The 6,414-nt window shown below is 44.1% G+C and overlaps 1 pseudogene; it reads right to left on the bottom strand.

Moving 5' to 3' along the window:
• Positions 1-3,849: 3,849 nt before the first annotated feature.
• On the bottom strand, positions 3,850-5,385 carry LOC123405086 (annotated as a pseudogene).
• Positions 5,386-6,414: the final 1,029 nt, after the last annotated feature.

Genomic DNA, 6,414 nt, shown 5'->3' with positions numbered 1-6,414 from the left:
GATTTCTCAAACCTGTGAAAGCTCTGTCTCCATTTACTGAACAACATGGTCTGGGCCATCCTCAATGCGCTCCGCAGCCACAGCGTCAACCTCCACGACAAAGACAACCATAGGCGGCATGTCATCAGTGTGTCTCTTGAAGACTGCCTCCGCGCATTTCATTTGTGCCCGCGCGCTGTGGTTTGCAATATGTAGGAGGTTCGTAATGAAGTGCAGGAATTTTGAGTGCTTTGATTGTGACATGATGTTCAATGTTGTCTCACTGTCCTAGTTCTCAGCTCCCAGCTAGGTTCGTACATATCAAGTCTGAACTAGTGAACATCTACAGAGGAAATGATACATTCAGTATGATTTGTGGCAAGGTCAATGCTGAAACTTAACTTGCATCTAAACAGTGGCAACTCTATAGTGTTTCTGAATCACATTTCAGTAAAATGAAATGAAATGTACTCCCTCCAATCCAAATTAATTGACACAACCTCTATACAATGTACAAGACGCAGTACATTGTATAGAGGCTACATCAATTAATTTGGATCAGAGGGAGCAATAACAAATGCATCAAAAAGATCAATCGGGGTCACTGCTGTAGTGGCATGGATCAGAGGGAACATCGGGGTCACCCTTTCCTCCTCAAGGGAAAAACCAACGCAAGCCAAGTCTCCATCAACGTACCAATTTCTGGCCCTGTTGTTTGAGAAGTAGCAGGCGGCTGGTCGGGTCGGCGCGCACCGTGAAGCTGCCAAACATATATATGAGAACCTGCCCGGGGACAAAGATGTCCCCGTTGCTGATTTGGTCGCTTATGATTAAGTGGGCCATGAATCCTTCCAGCGGTCCTACAACAAAGCTCTCAATGAAAGCACCAATGTTGGTGTCAAAACCGATAGATCTCGGGTAGGGGGTCCCGAGTTGTAGACCTTGGATCGATGGGTTGCAGAGGACGAATGAGACAATATTTACCCAGGTTCGGTCCCTCTTGAGGAGGTAAATCCCTATGTCCTACTTAATTATATTGATGGCGCATGAGGATTACAAAGTTGATCTACCTCGATATCGTATGAGTTAAAACCCTAGATGAATCAACTTGCCTATGTGGATGAAACGGCCTAGTGTTACATACAACCGACCTCCAGCTAGGGACAAATGCGCCGAACTAGCCTATTCAACTTGGACGATACGCCAGTGTTCAGAGCTTTTCTACTTGTCCACGAGATCTTCACGCAGTCCGGTCTTCAATAATGTGTCCCATCAGGTCGGCGTGTAAGAAACGGTCCGACCGTCCGAGGACCCCTTAATCCCAGACTCCTCAACTGTCAAACCCCTATCGAAGACCTCTGGAGGCCTTGAAATATTCCGAATCAACTAAATTATATCTCACCTTATATTCAACGGAAGAGACACACACCATTATCATCTTAACCCAGTCCTCATGGAATCCCAGCTTCAATAACATTGCTCCGAGGAAAACCCACTCAACTCTGTCATTAGCTATATGCATATCAAGTTTCCCCGCACACTAACAATCTTTGCCCACCTTCTTTTGTTTTATTGCATGTTGTAAGTGCATCTAGTGCCCCTTAGTGATTTTGGTATATTAAAGACTTATAGGTTAAAAGACTAATGTGTTTGTGAGTGTACACATGCTCTATAAGTCACTGAGGAATTTCAGTTATTCGAAGAATATTGGCCCCTAAAAATGAATTTCTTAGGCTAAATACTTTGGCAATTCCTCGAAGACTTTAAAAGTGAGGAAATTGGTGTGTCCGTGAAGAATTTGATGTGAGGACTTTGAAGCGTGAAGACTTCTATTTTCGTAGTCACATTTCCATTCTTTTGAGCCATAGGACCATCGTACTGTTAAATAGGGTTGAGATAAAACAATGGAAAAGTTTCCAAGTGATGCTCATCTCAAAGCCTACACATACCTAATCCTTGGAGTGAAGCCTTTGGAAAACTTTTATAGTTTATTCAAATTCTTCAGTGACAAATACGAAGATCTTCTGGTCTCTAAGTAATTTGCTCTAACTGAGGAGTTAGGTTTTCATCAGTGCGAATTACCTATAAGTGAGGAACATGTGATACATGAGGACTTTCACAGTTGCTCCGCACGCCAACTGTCCCCAACCTTATCCACATAACGGTCATATCATTAGGGCATTTATGTCAAATCATGTCAAGATTGCTCCCAAGCTATAAATAGCCGCCCCCATAACGACTAGCTGGTTGGCTGCCCCACCAAAGAAACTGACACTTGTCATTTGAGAGCAACTCATTCCTTGAAGTCTTTGAGAGAAAATCATCAGTGAGGAAAAACCCCAAACACCCAAACCAAAACCCAAAACCCCAAAGCGATTGAGCATCACTAAAGAGATTGTTCCTGTGTGGAACCGCCGCTTGTTACCTTTGAGGATTGTTTATCCTCCAGATGGTTAGTCGTTATGGTCTACAGCATCCAGCAGTCAATTATGGATCATCGGGTGGCCGAGTTTGTGAGGGTTTGGAAGTATTTCATTGATACTTACCACGAGTGTTGGGCGAGGACTGTGTGTCCTTAGCTCCAGGAGAATACGGTAAGGACTATGTGTCCTTTGGTTTAAATACCAAGACTCTCCAAACTAGACGTACGACTGTCACAACTGTTGGAACCGGGTCATCAAATCATTGTCTTCACCGAGTACCTCGTTCTATTTCCTCAACCCTTTGATTTCCTAATTTATGTGTTCATGAAATTGATGGTCACAGTTTGAAGAATTTGACTGAAGACCTTCACAATTTCCTCACCCCAAATTCTTCACTTCACTTGTTCTTCACCTACATATCCTGAACACGCTACTTGTGCAAACTATTTCTTTCATTTCATCATGAAGACTATGTTGTTGGTGTGTTGCACGTTCGCGTGAGTACTTAATTCGCCGCTCATCGTTCATGACTAAGCAATTTCCTCACAAGGAATTTCATCACTAACGAATTCATAAAAATTACCTATTCACCCCCCTCTATCTCTCCCTAATAATAAAGCACCAATGGTTTCTGTCGTCCGTCGTTGGCGGTTTTGCAAAAAAGTCCTTCTGTTTTCGGGTATTCAACCCGCGGTCCTTTTATAAGTTAAAAAAACGTTTCGTTTTTACGTGAACCCCCTCGCAATCACCATCGGGCACCATGGCTTATCCATTCCTGTCCTTCATTGACGGGGTGACGCCTGGGGCGGTCGGGGCGACGGATCCGGCGCTAGAAGGCATTGCGGGCATGTGGAGACGCAGCGGGCGGAGCCGCGCGCGGTCGCAGAGGCGCTCCGGGATGGAGGATGGAGGGCGCCTCGCCGGGGCTCTGGGGCGGCAGCACGACGTTACGAGAACCGGCCGCGGGCGGAGTGGAGTGCAGGGGCGGTCGGAGCGGCGGAGCCAGCGCGGGAGGCTACGCGTGCATGTGGAGATGGAGCGGGCGGAGCCGCGCGCGGCCGCGGAGGCGCTCGGGGGATGGAGTATGGAGGTCGCCTCGCCCAAAGTACTGGTATTCAGCATACGCGAGCGAGATAAGTGACTCTGCTTCTCTCTGTTGGCTACAGAGACAAATTTTAGGGCCAGATTTGATTCAGTTTGTATCCCGATAATTAGTCAAGGTGAAAATGATATACCACTGTTGATGCTGGCTATTGTGATGCAACGAAGGAGTAAATTTTCATGATGTTCATTGTACGTCATTGAATATCAGGTTCGATCTTCTTGATTTTGTACTTGAGTTGTTACTCCTGACTTTTTTTAATTGAACTACTCATATCAGTCCAATCTTGTTGGATATTGCTTGGAGATTTGCCCTTTTTAAGAAATCAAAATCAGTCTGTGTAATCTAGGCATGTACTGGCGAGCAGCCATGCATCATGTAGTAAGAGCTGAGATGTTCCTGCCTACAGAATGTAGGTGTTTCGTGTTAATTTTTGAGAACAGACATGGTGCTGAAGCCTTGTTGGAAAAAGCAACTAGATGGAGAAGAAGAAGACTGTGACTGTGGACTAGGAAACGACATGAATGGTGGTAGCCTTCCATGGGGCATAGCAACATCAGGGCTCAAGCTAGGCAAAGGACAGCCTTCTACAGTTAATCCTTGCTTAGCAGCGAACTTCAGAATCTGTTTCTGATTTAGCCCTGTTCCATAGAGAATGTTCCATAGGCTCCTTAAAGATTCCATCTCAATTTGAAGCTCAACATTATTCATTCCCTAAAGGATACATCATGCATAAGCAGCTTGTGGGATATCATATTCTTGAAGGACAACACACCAAGGTAATAGAGCAGAATTATACTTAATATGTACCTTTCTGTAGCTAGCACCAGCTTCGTCATTGTCACAGATGTTGTCAAGAATAACTTGCCTCCTTGATGTTAAGGCTTGGAAAAGGGCATAATCCTTCTCATTCACCTGAATACAAAACCATCAGTGCACTGTACATAGGGTGGAATTTCTCAGAGATTTGTTGCGACAATAGATGTAGGAAAGAGCTGCTACAGTCTGTTTGATGGAAAAGTTCTCAAAAAATTGATCAGTCAGGCTACCAACCTGCGGTCTTGCGATTGCATCGTCAAGATGCTGGAGCTCCATCCGGTTACGCTTGTTGGTTTCTTCAAGTTCAAACAGTGCCTTCTGTAGATTTATGCGTTCCCAAACATTTTCGCCAGTTTCTTGACTCAAGACATTTAGCCAAGATAGCTCATTATCTGCAGCCTTTTCAGTAGGTTTTACGCTTAACTGATGCTCCTTGTCAGCTAATTCCTTTTTCAACTGGGAGACATCACCCTACAAAGTGACAAGGCGACTTACTTTAGTATTTTATTTCGCCAACAATTAGGTAAAACTCTAGACATTTTTACAAGGTCATTCAGAACTCTGCTTAGAAGTATTGGTATCAATTCAAGGGCTCCAGGACAAATTGTACTTCATGCCAGCTGTGAAACGAGCAGCACCTATAGAACAACTGAAAATCTTCATTGGGTTTATCGCAGTACAAAATTGTGGGAAGAAAAAGGAGCATGCAACTCACCAGAAAGCAGCAGCTTCACGGGGGAGCTTCAGCTGTGCGCACTTGGGGCATCTGAAAATAACGACCTGTTAGCAAACAACCTGAACAAAATAGTTCGTCTAGAAAAGAATAGTCAGATGCGAGAGGATGCGTCGGGGCGAGGCCGTGGGGAGGGGAAGAGGATGGGCCGGGGCGAGGCGGTGGAGAGGGGGTGAGGAGGCGGCGTACGAGTGCTTGCGGGGGAAAGGAGGCAGTGGGAAGATCAGGCGGGGCCTCGCGCCAGCGGAGGGGATGAACGGCAAGGGGCGGCCACCATCGGAGGTACATCGAGAGCTCAGCTTCACAAGGAATGGAAGGGGGGTGGCCATCGTTGGAATGGGGGGAGTGACGGGAACAAAGTGAAGAGATAAGGACAATTTTTTTCCTTTGAGAAGAAGATGAGGAGAACTTTTTTTTGAGAAGAAGATGAGGAAAATGCTCTGGAGGACGCGCTTTGTGTCTCGTGCGGAGGCTTGGTGTCCACGCTCAGGGCAGCTCACTCGCAGGAGCTTAGCAACTTGTGCAGAAAACAATTTAAAATATATATTGTTTAATTTTTTTTCAAAATATGTTGTACACAAAAATGCTATTACCCATCAAAAAACAAAACATTATTACCACTCAATAAAAATGATAATTATTATTAAGAAAGTAATACAATTTTTATGTAAGCATTACATTATATTTTAAAACTTTAAAAGAAACTCCTTCCGTCCAAAAATAAATGTCTTACATTTAACATTATAATTGACACTTACTAAAATTAATGCCGCATAATGGCAAAACAAGTAGGTTATGTACTTTTTTCTAGCCCGGTGTAACATTGTTTCAGATAGGTCTTTGGTCTTATTTGACTACTGGTTGTGGTAGTGGTACATAACACTCTGATGTTGAAAACATGGATCAGGTTCTATAGTAGCTACCTTTGATTTAGAACCAGAGTTCAGTTGTGATTATAGGATGTAAACTTTATATTATTTTGCTATCTTATTTTGTTTGTGAAAGTAGCTGCAGCAAGTAGAAGTTTAGATTGATGCAAGCAAGTAAGCAACACTTTGATTGGAAAAACTGTGTGTTGACATAGGCTGAAGCAAGCACCTGTACTATCTATATTTTTGTGAATCTTTGTTTGTTGGTGCAGCTAGTTGTAGCAGGCACCAACTTAACTTAATGCTAGCAATTATTTGAAACCTCGATCTGCTCTTGCCGACTGGGTAAACAAGCCCCTCTTCGATCTGTATGCCTGAATCTTTAGTTTGTGCAGCTAGCTACTAGCAAGTAATTAAAGCCATGATCTGCTCGTGCTGACAAAATAATGTTGGAAGGAACATCCAGATCACTCCACTATGGGCCCACCC

This window comes from Hordeum vulgare, chromosome 6H (assembly GCF_904849725.1).
Source record: "Hordeum vulgare subsp. vulgare chromosome 6H, MorexV3_pseudomolecules_assembly, whole genome shotgun sequence".
NCBI lineage: Eukaryota > Viridiplantae > Streptophyta > Magnoliopsida > Poales > Poaceae > Hordeum > Hordeum vulgare.
Note: the sequence above shows the minus strand (reverse complement) of the source record. Positions and strands in the feature narration are given on the sequence as shown.